The sequence below is a fragment of the Mercenaria mercenaria genome, chromosome 8 (assembly GCF_021730395.1).
Source record: "Mercenaria mercenaria strain notata chromosome 8, MADL_Memer_1, whole genome shotgun sequence".
Taxonomy (NCBI): Eukaryota; Metazoa; Mollusca; class Bivalvia; order Venerida; family Veneridae; genus Mercenaria; species Mercenaria mercenaria.
Window position 1 is genome coordinate 18708997 of NC_069368.1, and position 16709 is coordinate 18725705.

The following is a 16709-nucleotide window of genomic DNA, read 5'->3' on the forward strand; positions in this document are numbered from 1 at the left end:
ATTGACGAGACAGCTGAACGATGAAGACACAGGGAGAGGCTCAACAACTTTGGAAGAGAATGATGAACTGTTGACGGGTAAACAAGCAGCAAACACTTGCCTCCAATTACAAAGATGTTTCCAACATCCCTAGAAACCCGAAGAGAAAAAAGGGAAAGGCAGACAAGTCAAGTGACACCAGAATGCATGAAACAGAGTCTTATACTACATGAGCTACAGACAGCTCTCAGGCAGTTGAAGACAGAGAAGTCTTCTGGACCAGATGGAGTCACAAATGAAATGCTGACCCATTTAGGCACTGCAGCAATTTGCAAACTCCTGGAAATTTACAACTACAGCTGGACACAAGGACTACTCCTACAGATATGGAAAGAAGCAGTCATGATCCTCATCCATAAGAAAGGAAAGGATCCAAAGAAGGCTGCAAGCTATCGTCCAATCAGTCTGACTAGTTGTGTTGGAAATACCATGGAGAAGATTGTGAATGCACGTCTGAAGTTTTACATGGAGACTAACAACCTACTCGCAACACAACAAGCTGGCTTCAGAGAGCGTTCGACAAAAACAAAGACAAATATCAAACATGGAATGCCACGTACCAAACACGCAGCCTCCACAAAACGAAACCCACAGCACGCAGACGCGCACACCACAAACACACACACACACATACACACAAAGCCAACACATTAGGACAAAACGAACAAACAAAGGAACACAGTGGGGCACCGACTTGGAACGGTCAGTGGCCAAAACACCACTGGAGAGCTTAAACCGGTTTATGGTGCGCACCCAACCTCACTCAAGACTGGACTGATTGACTCCTCGTCAAACTGATGAGGAGTGTAGTAGGAGGTCACATGCTGAGGTGAATTAAGTCATACTTCTACAACAGAAGAGCAAGAGGCAGCTTAGAACATGCCAGCAGTAGGAAGTTCTTGTTGCGTCATGGTGTCTCGCAAGGTGGAGTCTTATCCCTTCACTCTTCCTGCTTTTCATCAATGGCCTGGTGTCTGAACTACCGAAAGGAGTTAACTCTGCACTCTATGCTGACGACCTGGTGTTATGGTGCAAGGAAGAACATGTCACAACAGCCACAAACAGGATGCAAGAAGCAATCAACAAGCTTTCAGTTTTGGCTGAGGATTGTTGTGTCGCGATCAATACAGACGTCCACCACACTATTCCCCCTGTCGTCAAAGCAGAGGGCGGGCAAATTCAAGATGGAAAATACTTTGCTTACACACGAGGCAACATACCTTGGAGTAACCATTGACAAACGGCTAACCTGGAGACCCAACATTACTCAAGCAGAAGGGAAGGCCCGTAGGAAGCTTGCCATGATGCGTAAACTTGCTTGAACAACGTGGAGAGCAAATGAGCACATACTCAAGACAGTATACTATATCAGAAACAGTGAGAACCCATTTAGAGTATAGTTCAACTGCCTGGTTCACTACTGCCACATCTAACCAACAGGCTCTAGACAAGGTTCAAAACCAATCATTGCGGATCATGACAAGTGCTACAAAGTCTACACCAATCTCTTTCATGGAGAAGTTCACAGGTACACAGCCGTTACCTGACAGGAGACATGCAAAGATCATGCTTCAATATGCAGAGAAGTTCAGGTCTTTTCAAGACCATTGCATGAAAGCCAGGTTGGGTGGCTACACCAAAAATCGGCTCAAACGTAGCAGCTTCGTTCACGAGGCAAAGAAACTCAATCGAGAGTTCGAATCTGAGCTGAACATACCAACTCTCCTAGGTAGAGAAGACATAATAAACCCTCTAGGGAATGATCTGTCTTCAGTTGCTTGTGTTCCTCCCCTTGGCCGCGGGAAACAAGAGGATGAAGGTATTCGGAAGAGCCTCAATGAAGACTATCCTCCGTAAACATGGACAAGTCTGTACAGATGGATCAGCCACGTGCGCCACCAAAGATGGAGGAGCAGGAATTTTCATTCTATACCCGTCTGGCAAGAGAGAAACACTACATGAGGCCACAGGAAAACACTTCAGCAACTACAAGGCATAGACTGAAGCACTCATGAAGGCCGTCTCAATGATTGAAGACTCGGCAGAAGAAAGCTCCTCAGTCGTCTTTCTCACAGATGCACTGTCTGTCATGGAAGCTCTGATCGACAATAAAGCTCCACAGCTAGCAAGGAGAATGCAGAGCCTTAGTATCACCTGCAAAGTAGCACGTATGTGGATTCCATCCCATTGTGGACTTGCAGGCAATGAAGAGGCAGACCAACTGGCTAAGCTAGGAGCTCAGTCAGAACAACCAACAACAGCCGTGAGCTACAAGGAGAAAGTCGACATCATCAAGGCACTAACGAGACCAAGGATAGAGGAAGATGCTTTTCATCTCCTTGATCGGTCTGAACAAGTGATGCTGGTCAGACTTCGCTCAGGGCACAACAAGCTCAATGCTCATATGTACAAGAAATACAGACTGGCACCATCACCATCCTGTCCATGTGATGAGGAAGATCAGACTACGGAGCGTATACTCCAGAAATGTAAAAGGCATGACCAGGAGCGAGTTGCGGCTTGGCCGATAGATACCTCAATCCACCAGAAACTGTATGGAGGCATTGAGGATCAGCGGCAAACCACAAGTTTCATCGAGGCTACTAGTCTGACAGTGTAGGGCGAAGAAGAAGAAGAAAACATAGTAGGAGGTAGCCGATCAGTTTAGGATCGGAAAAGTCAATGGGGATGAAGTGTCGGTTCATTATGCTGAACCTGAAACAGAAGTTCAGGCAAATCAGTGGCAACGAGCTGGTTCCCCACCTGCCCAGAAGTTTAACCTGTCTCACTCTGCTGGCAAGGTTATGCTGGTTGCTTCTTTGAATTCACGTGGAATAATACTGGCTCATTTCATGCCAAAAGGTCAAACTTTGACTGTTAGATACTATTCAGAAGTAATTTTGACAAAAAAAACTCAAAGATAAACTACAAAAGTTGCGTCCCAGGTTATCCTAGAAAAGGTCCTTTTGCATGACAATGCCTCATCTACAGTAGAACTTATCAACTCCTTCACGTGGCAATTGTTATCCCACCTTCCGTACAGCCTGTGACTTTTATTGTTTTACAGAACTGAAAAAAGACTCGCTGGAAACAAATATGAGACTAGGGTGGCTTTGATTTCAGCCGTAGATCGGTACCTCAGCCGTAGGTCTATTTCATGGTTTGTAGAGGGATTATAAAAGCTCCTACTAAGATGGAAAAATGTATAGACGTATAGGTGGGGAATACTCTGAAAAAGAATAAAAAAGAATATTGGAAAGATATTGAACGGTTCTTGAGAAAGAGCAAAAAGTCTAGATAGTTTCCGACCGCCCCTTCGTATGTTAACTTTAAGCCTATAAGAATGATTTTTCTTTCAGTTATTTAGATTGAATTTATATCATAATCTGATGAACATTGTTTTAAATATGTACAAATTAAAATAAGATTTTTAAGGAAAATGTGACTTCTTAATTCTGTTTTCACTGTCTTCTGAATTTTGTAAAGAACATTTGTCTAGGACGAGCTGACTAGGGGACGAGTTGACTAAATCGTTTACGGGAGATCACTCCGTATCAGAGTGGCAGAATTGGCATGTTTGTAGTCGAACTCTGCCGCAGTTTCACTACCGAGGGGATTCAGGTTTCTGGCGTAAGCTATTTCCACAGGAGTCTTGCAATGGATTTTACTGTCTAACAATACAGCTCAGAGCTGCACATCCCTTAAGAAAGTATTATCTATTCCATTCGAAAACCTGTGGAATTTTTTATCCACCAATCAAAATGTACAGTTTTAATCAGCTGTTAAATGACCTTCACCCAAGATATTTACGGGAATATGGCGGGAAAAAATATGTTAAGTATTTATTTATCATATGATTTACCAGCGAGTCAAATTAAAACAATGCAATGATAAATATAAACTCAGTATTTAGTATATATCGCTCGTATCTGAACTATAGTACAGCGAACTCGCCTATTCCGAACCAGTCTGTTAATTGACTCGTTTCCAAGATTTTAAGCAGCCGTCGCGCATACGTCAAGAAAAACCGTAAGCCATGTTTTGGTTTTATATCTAATGCATTAAACTAATAATTCATTGCTGGTAAATGTTCAAGTTATTCTTACATAATCCATATTTGCAACATTGTCCAAATGCTATAGTTTTTCTTATGTGGAAATCTGACGAATGTAAACAAAAATGTCAGATTCAAGAAGCGTTTGCGTTCTAATTTCTTAACGAAATGAAACGAAAGGGAGATTAAAAAGAACGAAATTTTACGTTCATTCCAGTCATATATCCCACATTAAAAACAACTTGACCATTGAGATGCCTAAAGAGGAAATAAAGATGGCATACATTGTGCCTATTCCGAATCACACATTTTCAGTTCTGTTCTGTTCTGCTGCATATTGTTTAAAGATTGCAGAAAAAATGCCGATTCAGTGTGTCCAAAATATTAATTTATGTTATTATTTTTACCAATGGCCAGATGTTAAAGAAAAAGGCGGAGGTATTATTATACCATGTAACTATTTTATTCACACGAAGGACAAGACCGCCCACATAATTGTTTTAAAACAGCATATTTCAATAATGCCAAAGAAGGATGTCATGCCTATCGTTTAAGTCATTTTATTGGCCTTAAATGCGATTATTTCTATTCCTAACATAAAATAATTTCAGTTTTCGATTCAAGATGGTAGTTTTATGTTGTTGTGGATAGTAATAAGAAACCCATTTTAGTTCATTTGTGGTGATTCGGAATAGGCGAGTATGACTCGGATTACGCACAGTGCCAGTCTGATCAGTTACAGAAATCTGTTACAAACAATGTTTTGTTTCGAATTTCTTTTCACGTTATTTTGATCGTGACATATATTTGTCCAGCATTTAAGATGAAATTTATATTTCAAATATAAACTTGACGAAGTAAAACGATAAGAAATTAAAAACTGGTTCGGAAAGGGCAAGTTCGCTGTATGCATTCATTTATCAGTATCAGCTGATATCTTTCTATTTGTTTGTTTTCCTTGTCTTTGCTAAAATTCAATAAAACTGATCATTCTTTTCAGTAACAATATGTATAACTGTGACCAGCCGTGGCTGGTACCAATGTTGGTATTGGCGGCCTTGGTGGTCTTAACATCTGCGCAGAACATCATCCTCGACGATTTGGTTGATAATCAAGTAGAATCCGAATTTGGTAAATATAACTTATAAACTAGGTAAAAATATGACATAAATTTTGTCGATGTGAATTAAACCAAATAAACAATGTCAATGGTGTCTTACCCATTTAAAGGAATTGCCCAGTATATCACAAAGGCTATTAACTCTTAGCTTGCTGGCGGTAAGTGATTCTGCCTTTGCGACCAGTGCAGACCAAGATAAGCCTGCACATCCGTGCAGTCTGATCATGGTCTGCACTGTTCGCTATTCAGTCAGTAAATTTTTAGTAAACACCCCTTCAAATGATAAATGGTACTGCCCATATTGGAAGATGGACCAGTCCATTATAGAAATTTAGCATGGTAAGGGTTAAACAGATTTGAAAATAAGACTAGAACTGTCATAGGATAACATTTATGGTACACGTGTAATCATTTCTACCCAACAGTATTTGTTTCATTTGCATTGCACTCAATAACTTAAGAATATCCAAGCTTTCGTGAGTAAAAAATTGAAGAAATATTACGTATCTGAAAATATATCTTCTACAGCTTATGTCACACAACATACACACGTGCACAGAATAAAGCGTAGCGAGTCGGCATTTGAAGACACTGAAAGCGAGTCTTCTCACATGTTTGACTTTGAGGACAAAATGACATTCATCATCCAGGCAAAGGGACACTTACTGGTACTGAATCTGACAAGGAATAGCTTCACTCAAACCAACGTGAGACTATCAGATGATCATGGTGAAATAAAACATGACTATATGGTAAGGTCAAACGAAATGTCGTGTATACTTTTGTAGAAAAACTAAAGGAAGAAATACAAACATAGGTCTTGTATTACATGTATGAGTCTAAGACAATTTCTGCGAGTGGAGAATATACAACCATTCTAGGTTCCCACAAATGCACGAAACTTTCGTGCTGATAACCTATAATTAAACTATAGAACGTCTGAATGTACACAAATCTTGGATGGTTTTATGGACTTGTTCATCATGTGTACACCTGTCATCTCTTTTAACTTTTGAGACGATTCACAAGCTCTTTTAAAAGCTAACCTTGTAGAATTTTCACGTCTGCTTTATTTTTTTTTCAGTCACGTGTCGGCGTGTATCACAGTGAAGAAAATGGCGCCTCCTTACTGGTTGAATGTCTGACTGAATATCTATGTACTCTGGTAAAGTCAATGATATACAACATTCTGACATAGTTGCTTTTGTTAGAGGAGGCAATCATTTTATTCAAGGAAACAATGATTTTACATTGGAAAATCAACGCCCGGAAAAAAATAATGATTTTTTAAAAAAAAAGAATCAGTTTCAAAGTTATAAGTATTATAGTTATAAGTATTTTCTTTTCTGCTAAAACAATACATATACACCTGTGCCAAAGAACATCTCCGAATCAGCAAAAACTGCAAAACCTGCTCATGAAGCCTCTTTTTTGTCATTTTACCATAATTAGTGTAAATATGCTTGTGTTTATAGGCCATTTCTTAAAACTGACCATACTTCCATTTCCCCTAGATTTGTTTTTACAGTTTATACTGTATATGTTATTAAAGTCATTTAATGTGGCACTGGTAATTTATAGAATAATGCTTGAAGTAGATATGGAATAAAACGCAATTAAATGTTGAGAGTCTTCATTCCTGGTGGATATGGACTTTTTATACTTCGTTGAAATTTTCTTAATTTCTAATATTTCAAAATGTCTTTTGTGATATATGTTCCATGTCTGAAATTTCTTAACGCTTGTAGTTTTAAGGCTGTTTGTTGTGTTACAAAAGTATACATTGCACGTGCAACGTGAAAAACAGCTCACTTTGCTTTATAACAACAAGATTGTCACTAGTAATGCCAGTCTTTATTGTCTTAGTAATGTCAAGTCTATTATTTATATGACGGTGAAATAACATGACATTGTAATGATTGTGTTTGAATCGCAAACATTAAAGATATATAATCTTATCAAATTGCAGTTCGGCTCCGTGGAAATAAAGGGCGAGTCCTTCCGAATTGAACCAGACTATTCTTCGGAAGATTTGAAATACCACACCATACAGAAACGGGCGTTGCCCGAACTGGAAGAGTTAAGCAAGTCAATATATACCTTGGATACTGCACCGATCACCGGGGACACCCAGGACACCCCTACGCCCCAAGGTGAGTGTTTGTATAATTGGTAGATACAATTTATTTGAGCTATTTCAAACTTTTCAAGCTCATTTGATTCATTTTCTAGTCCGCTTTCTGGAAAACCTGTACCATTGTTGTATGAGATGGTGTGTTCATGACCCTTGTGGGACTCCAACACACAACCACTGGGTTGAGTAGCTACAAAAAAATCCTTAGATCACTCCTCGCCGTTTTTGTATATTTAATGCCCATAGTGTCGTTACATTAAAAATGTTGTCAATTTGTCAAGGAAATACATTTAAAGTGCATATCTTACAGCATTTTGTAACCCTACTTTTTAGCTTTTTCTATTACAAAAAAGGTGAATCACAAAGACAAGTATGTCAGTAAAAAACAACAATTACAAGTGAGAGGGATGATCAACTTATGTAGGTACTTGCAATACATCTATTAACGCAGCTATATCCTTTAGTAGAAACATAGCATCGTTCTTCGAAAATCCTAACTCTAAAATAACTTGAGCTTGTGTGACTCGAACGTTTGTTTACAATTTCGATTTTTTTCATTCAAATTCTTGTAAAAAAAACCTAAATCATTTAAATATCTTTACTTGTGTAGCCAAATGAACCGTACGAGTCCTGATTCTTATTTCCGGATACCATCTGGGAGGTGTAGTCACAGCTAAAAGAGGGTGTTATCATAATTGCGCAACATTTTTCAGCATTGCATTGCTGGATGTGTCTTTTATAGGGCTTGTGAGAAGGAGGCGATCAGATTCTTCGATTCCTGACTGTGACATCATTGAGGTCAAGGCGCTTGCAGACGACACCGTTTGGGAGTTGTAAGTACTATATGTCTGAATATGGTAATTTAGTAAAACCGTCATTCTACAAAAGAAGAATTTTGAACTGAAATAGAAATCTGCAAATATTATAATTTACATATAAGCCGCACCATGAGAAAACCAACATAGTGCGTTTGCGAACAGTATGGATCCTGACCAGACTGTGCGGATGCGCAGGCTGGTCTGGATCCATGCTGGTCACAAACGCACTATGTTGGTTTTCGCATGACGCGGCTCATATGTAAACGAGACACTACTTTTTTAACAGCAGCGAGTCCCATCATATGGAAGGGTAAACTGATATGTTTCTGGTCATACATGTAGCTTAAACGGATGTTTTGGCAATGAACATACATGATTGGCGTTGTATTTCGGCGTTGTATGACCATTTTGTGTCGATTCACCGTAAAACCCAACTCACTCACTGTATTATGCACGTCATCTCACGTCATTGTGCCAAGTTATTTGAGCTTTATTCAAAGGTCTGAACTGAAAAGCGTACACAAAATTCTGCGCATGTTTAACCTCTGATTACACCAAACAACACTGACCTTTGACCAAAACAACCAAAAGTTGCGTTTTGCACGTAGTCGCATTATGGTAAGCATTAATTTGAAAATTCTTCAAAGGGACAGAACATGAACAAAAATCCTTTTGAACACGTGTTTTGATTAGAGAAAGACTTCTTTTAACAAGTATGGGAGCTTTTTCTCTCAGGCTTTCGCCGGTGTCAAAGACAGCGTCCGTGCCTTAGAAGTTTTGCATGTAGGCAAGTCTCTCAATGATTAATAAGCTAAATGTTTTCAAACTTAATACACAAGATTACTTCACAGGGCAAATTGCATGATTCTAGCTTTTATTTTGTCAAGATTATGCCGATTTAACTTGGAAACTTTGTTTGGTCAAGGTTTTGCATGTAAGCAGGTTTCTCAGAAACTAATGGTCCAAGTGATCATGTTCTTTGAGTGCTACAATGACCTCTAACGACATGTTACACATGTCTAGCTTTTAATTTGCCAACATTATGCCCCTTTTTAGCTCGGCTATTTGATTTCTATTCTTACAAAAGTAATCATTTTCATCATTTTGTCGGCTTCTATGTCATAATTATTTTCCATGTAAGCTGGTTTCCCTAAAACCAATATGCCTAGTGCTTCCAACCTTTACACGTGTATTTGGAATTATACAATGACCTCACAGGAAAAGTGACATAACTCTGACCTCTTTTTGTCATTATATTTTTTTCTCTTTTAAACTTGGAATTTCAGGTAAATTTTTACATGTAAGCAGGTATCTCAAAAACTACCAGGCTAAATCAGATAAATAGCGTGGTCACAGAATGCACGTATGCAATGTTTCCAAAGTAAAAGAAAAACTCACATACTTGGCAAAATATCCGCCCTACGGTGATGATTTGTCAACAAAATCAGCCATATTTACCCGATAAACACAATTTTCTCACTTAAACCACCGGAAGACACCACTGACGTCATACCCCTTGTAAATGCGTGAAGACTTTACACACGTCTCAGGCATCAGAAGTTGCCTTGACTATGCAAGTTACATAACTTTACCAGCTAATTTGTCTCTGTTATAGCCCTTTTTAACATATGATAGAAATGCTGTTCACAGTTTTGTATGTACAAAATGTAAGCAGCGTTCTTAAAACTACCTGGCCAAACGCTTTAAAGCATCGCACATTACTTCGGTATAATTATTGAGATGACCTCATGGACCACAATTCTAGCTTTTTATCAAAATTATGCCCCATTTTATTGTTAAAATTTTGAAACAGTTTGGCATGCAAGCGTGTTCTTTGGGAATTAACTAAGCAAATTATTCAGATTTTGCACACGTCTTTGGCGTTATGGGGTGGCCTGATGTTGCAAGCTTCCTCACTCTGGCTTATCTTTTATCAAAATTACGCCTCTTATTCAAGCTAAAAACATTTTCTAAAACTTTTGTGTGTAAGCTTATATCAGATGGAATGGCTTCAAATAATCTAGCGCATGTCATCAGACAGCTGTTTTTAACAGAGAAATTTTGTGGAAATTGCATGTAAGCGGCCTCTAAGAGGAAAATTGGCTGGATGTTTTCAAACATCGTTACAAGCCATGATCTCAAATAGAAGTTTTTGACGTTTACAGCTTGTCAAACTTTATCTTTCATATAAGCAGGTTTCTCTGGACATATGGTACTGAAACTTCCAAATACTTCATAAATCTTTGGCAACATGGAATGACTATTTTGAACTAGGTTGAACATTTGCGACTAACAGTTTTCAAAAATTAAGTTTTGACATTTTGGTGAAGCTGGAAATATGCGAAGGGGTCGTATCAATTAATTTGCAGCATAGCAACTACCTCGCAGCATATAAACTATATTTTGTAATTTACAACGACAGTTCCAGTTATTGCATGAATCTTTAAATATGCGTTAGGCGTACATGTCGTAATACAGGTATGTTCGAAATTTAGTAGTGTTAGTTAATATATTTTAATGTTTTATCGCCCAAAATATCTATTTTTTCTTATGATAGCTACAAAGAAAAATTTGGAGGAGATGAGACTAAGGCTGAGGAGAGACTTACAAAATATTTCTACAGTATATTCGCGGAGGTGAGTAATTAGGATTTTACTTTCTTCGCTCCCAGGCTCCTCGTTCCCAGGTGAAGAATCAACCTTTTTGAGGTGAACGTCTTGCATTAACCGTATCAGCTAGATTGCTTTATATCATGTAAAAAATCGACTTACGGTGATGATCGCACATAAATGCATGGTAAGTGATTTGCAACCTACGAACGTCCACTAAAGAAGTTCTCTATCCTACCCTTCTGCTCATATTTAACAATTACAGATATATACTTTACAACCGCGCTGTGGTTGAGGGTTTATTTGTAAGAGCCACAACGTTTGCCAAGACAAGATAAAATTAATGATGTTCATCTTGCACGATACAGTTTTTAAGGACCATTTTCCACAGTGTTTTCTTTGTTGTTGTTTTATTGTTGTTATTTTTTGTCTCAAATTTAAGGTTACATTGAGAAAAAAATGTTCCCGCATGTCAAGTGCCGTTAGTTTTTTGTTCCGCGCGTAGAAGATGTAAGCAACGGAAAATAATATAAGAATCTTTCAATAGTTGAAGTTTCGGATGGAAATATCTGGCTCGAGGGTTACTGTTTATGTGGTAAAGGGGCCAGATATATTTCCATCCGCACCCTCAACCAGTAAAAGATTCGTTTCCTTGCATGCTGCATTCGTTAATAAATATAAGAAATGAAGTAAAACGAATGTTTTTCTTTTTAGCACTACTTTATGATAGTAGCGTATGAATTTATGCATTCATTCATAAATTGCAGCACGTGAGTCGTCTTACACCCCGGGATGTAAGACGAGTTTTTCTAGCAACGGCAAAAACTCGAGAAAATCCTGTCCGGCATGCACAAGACTGACTTGCTTTTCTCCCCGCTTCATTTGATTTTTCTGTGCAATTGATATAAACAGCAACGCATCTTAAAAAGCAAAGAAACAAATGGTTGAACATCATCTGCAGTGTGTCAATCCTATATTAAAGTGGAATTATACGCATTTTTCAAGTAAAGATACAGCACAAATAGATATGTGTGTAAAAAGGGTGGAGGAAATTATAGTTTTTAACCCAGTATACCAAACTCTTACTGTTACCATTACGAAATAATAACTTTTTAAATATGACTTTTCTTATTTTGACTGGGTCTTTTTAAGAAAAGTCAAACTGCTTGCATGAGTTGCTTCCCTTCAACCTCAGAAATCTCTACTTATAGGTAAGGGAGATCATTGCGTACACGACTGAAGAAATGAACTATTTTTTATAAATCCGATTTCTTTATTTCTAAAGCATCACTTTCAAATACTTATGCGGCATTATTGTTAATTAAACACATTTAAATGCACAGCAACCGAAAACTTGCTTTTGTAAAACATTCACCAAAAACACACTACGTGCTGTAAGATGCGCATAATGCCACTTTAAGGACGAGGGAACACAAACATTCTGGGCGCTAAAGAAAAGCGCTAGCGTAAGAAAAGTTGAAATTAGAACGGAAAGTCAATTTGCAATATTAACTGACGGCCTATGTCAGCCAAGTGGCTGTTTTATACAGGTTGTCGCTAGGTTTTAGCTACTGTTGAAAAAGACAACTCGCTAACAAAGACATGTCTGTTCTGTGTCATTATGTACAGGTCTAACGGTGTTTTTGAAATTACAGGTTGACTTCAGATTCAAATGTCTGAAAACTTACTTCGAAAATTACGATGGAACCTGTGGTATTACTTGTCTTCGTGTGATTTTAGTGGATCTTGTGATCACAAAAGTAAGTCAAGATTTATTGCTTCGTTTACTGTGCTTTCAAGGTAGCAGACCTATAACGGCGCTTTGCAATTTCAAACGATGACGTCATCTCCGTGGCCTACTTCGGCATTCTCCGGCCTTTAATGTACCTTTCTGTACCAACCGAGAAATGTCGAAATCGCATACGAAGAATACTTAATTATTTCCATTACATGACCGCTTCCTTAAAGACCTACCAAAGAACAGGTGTAATCTACTGTGTTTCCATTATGGTATTTATTCATTATTTGCATAAAAAGTTGATAAAAACAAGAATGTCCTTTGTTTTTACAGCTACTGTTCTGTACATTCGGCATCTACATTTATGAGGTCCAGACTATATGTTTACTTTCTACTGGTTTTATAAGATTACTATAGAAGTGTGTACAGTACCTGATGTATTTAGTTAAATTTAGGTCGATCAAACTTTGTTTCTACACTGCAAGCTATTAATTGATCCGCGCCATGAGAAAACCAATATAGTGCGTTTGCGACCAGCATGGATCCAGACCAGCCTGCGCTTCCGCGCAGTCTGGTCAGGATCCATGCTGTTCGCTAATGGTTTCTCTAATTGCAATAGTATTTGAAATCGAACAGTATGGATCCTAACCGGACTGCGTGTATGCGCAGGCTTGTCTGGATCCATGATGATGCTCGTCGCAAATGCACTATATTAGTTTTCTCATGGCGCGGCTCAATTACTAGTAGCTGTGCTTTCAAAACTTTAAGATTCGTGAAAAAAAAAAAGACTGAGTGCATGCAAAAATTCTAAAACACATTAGAAGATAAAGCTGTGATAATTCAGTAATCATTTAAGAATAAATCAATATATTAAATACATAAAGGCTGTAGTTGTGACAATGATGTGTTTTGTTGACACATACCAAAGGCTACACATGTTTAGAACATGCTAACATATAGTTACTAATCATTCAAGATAACACATCAGATGAATAAATCAGTATATTAAACACATAAAGGTGGTGAACACGGCTGTAGTTGTGGCAATGATGTGTTTGGTTGATACATACCAAATACTACACGTGTTTAAATGAATCTGCTTAACCTATATGCTATCCTGAATGATATTATACATCATAACAAAAGAGAACATGGCAAGCAACAGCTTTGACAACACTTATCATCACCCCTTCCTGTTGGAAAAGGCTTTCTTTATCAGTAACATGAATATAGTAGAAGAGATTTGACTCCAAACTTGGAATATTGTTGGAAGACAGCGATGAGTATAATTTACGAGAAAAATAACTTTCGTATTAGTAAGTTATGAGTTACTCTCCTTTTTAGCTCTTGATTATACACACATAAGGCCTAACTATAGTAAAGAAACCAGCATGGGAGCCATCTGGTCTGTCGTGTAATGGCAGATAGATGTGGTGGGAGATATACTGATTTACTCCTGTCCGTGTGTCCGTCATTATTATATGTTATTTTATAATTTACATATAAACAAAATACTTTACAATATAACTCGTAGTCCCTCGGAAAATACTGCATCTGGTTTCACGGTTATGAAACTGAGTTAAAACCGGTCTTGCATCAGAATAGAAATAAACCAATGGCAAAAAAAGACAGAATTGCATATTTTCAGTTGTGCAACATCAGATTCAGTTCATCAGATCTAGTTTTTGTATCCTCTATAACACCTCGCTTCTTTGCTTAAAAACAGTTAATTTTGACTTTACACAGATTGAATGAATTATTATTATGTATTTACAGACATCTTCGTTCACTGAGGGCACTTATAAAACCAAGACATTTCCTGACGGTACTACAACTACATTCTCCAAAGGAGTTGATGCCTTAAAAAAAGCTAGTAAAATCAACAAAGATATGGCTAACAGCAACACTAAGTGGGATTATTTTGTAGCCTTTACGAGGTAATGCTAATAATGTGTTGGCTAGAATGAAAGCCGTACAATAGGGTTCTTTATCTGGTATTATCACATGTTTGACGTCGCGGGAGTGTAATAAAGCCATTACTTAAAATGATAATACACTAGTGTAAAAAAAAAAGCCGTTTATAGTGTAGGAGGCGTTGGTCAAATTGACTTGTTTATATCTAGTAAAAAAAGTAGAATTTTTGATGTTTCGACTGGGAAAGCTAACATGTGATAAAAAGAATATTACATCTGTGACTTTCCACATTGAAGTTATATAACTCGTTGAATAAAATTGATAAAATGCTCGGCACAGCCTCGCATTGTATTATTTTATTCAACTCTTTTAATAAATTCAACATGAAAAGACACTCGTGTAATATCCTCTAAACCTACTCATTGGCTGCGCCTAGACCGAGGCCCTTATGAAATTAGATGTGACATTACGGCTCGAAATAACTATAATCCGTTTATTGACATTTTTATATACCTTCACTTCGCATTTATCTTGGTATTTTCGTATTTTTGTAATGCTCATCGACAATGTCATCACTATTTGACAATCAATCAAAATGATCCGGCACCAATTCACCCGCCATAAAGACATTGCTACATGACGTCAGCATCAGAACGCGCTGACGTTCCGGTTACCCGGGGTCATTATAATTATGGCGCGTTAATTAAGCAAACTGAGATCCATCTATGTCGACCATAATGGCCGCTTCGAACGACTTTTTAGGGTGAGCATTTGTGATCGCATAATGTCCGTCGTACGTCCGTCCGTCCGCCAACATTTTCCTTCAAACAACATCTCCTCTGAAAACACTGGGCCGAATTTAAAGAAACTTCACAGGAATGATCATAAGGTTGTGCTCTACCAAAGTTGTTCAAATGATGTTGTTCCAAGCAGAACTCTGGTTGCCATGGAAACCCAAAGGAAAAACTTAAAAAGTCTTCTTGTCCAGGCGTAGAGCCTCGATATTTGGCGTGTGAAATCATCTAATGGTCTTCTATGAAGATTGTTAAAAATTATGCCCCTGAGTTGAAAAAAGGCCCCGCCCCGGGTCCCAAATTTTACATAGACTTATATAGGAAAAAACTTTAAAAATCTTCTTGTCTGAAACCACAATTTGAGATTTGGTTTTTGCCTTGTGGTCCTCTACCAAGATTGATCAAATTATTGCCCTGGGGTGAAAAGAGGCCCTGCCCCGTGTGTCTCATCGTTTACATAAACTTATATAGGAAAAAAACTTTAAAAACCTTCTTGTCTGAAACTGCAAGGCCTAGGCTTTTGATATTTGGTATGTTGCATTGCCTAATAGTCTTCTATGAAAATTATTCAAATTATGCCCCTGAGTTGAAAAGAGGCCACACCCAGGGGGTCCCAAGTTTTACATTGACTTATATTGGTAAACACTTTAAAAATCTTCTTTTCTGAAGCTGCAAGGCATAAGCTTTTGATATTTGATATGTTGCATTGCCTAGTAGTCCTCAACCAAGATTATTCAAATTATGCCCCTGGGGTGAATAGAGGCCCTGCCCTGCCCTGGGGTCCCAAGTTTTACATAGACATATATAGGGAAAAAATTAAATTAAAATCTTCTTGTCTGAAAGTTCAAGCCTGTGATATTTGGTATGTAACATTGCCTAGGCCTTTGATATTTGGTATGTAGCATTGTCTAGATGAACGTCAGAAATTGGCTATTTGATCTTGTCTGCATTATAGCAGTTTCATTTTTCATTGGATTTATCCAAACTTGCACACAACATGTATCGCCATAATATTTTAGTTTCTTTCTTGAATCAGCCATATTCCACCATGGGTTCTAGAGGTATGGCCCCTGAAAGGGCTAAAACTTGGCTACTTTGGGCTTGTCTGCACAATAGCAGTTTCATTTATAACTGGACTTTAACCAAACTTGCACACAAGTTGTATCATCATAAGATCTCGGTTCCGTTCTTGAACCAGTCGTATTCCACAATTGGTTCCAAAGTATGGACCCTGAAAGGGCCAGAAATTGGCTATTTAGGTCTTGTCTGCACAAAAGCGGTTTCATTTATGACTGGATTTTCACCAAACTTGCACACACCTTGTTTCACCTTAAGATCTCGGTCCTCTACATAGATTGTTCGAATTATCTACCTAGGGTCAAATATAGCCCCGCCCTGGGGGCACATGATTTATATAGACTTATATAGGGAAAACTTTGAAAAATCTTCTTAGTCAAATCCACATGGCTTAGGGCTTTGATATTTGAGC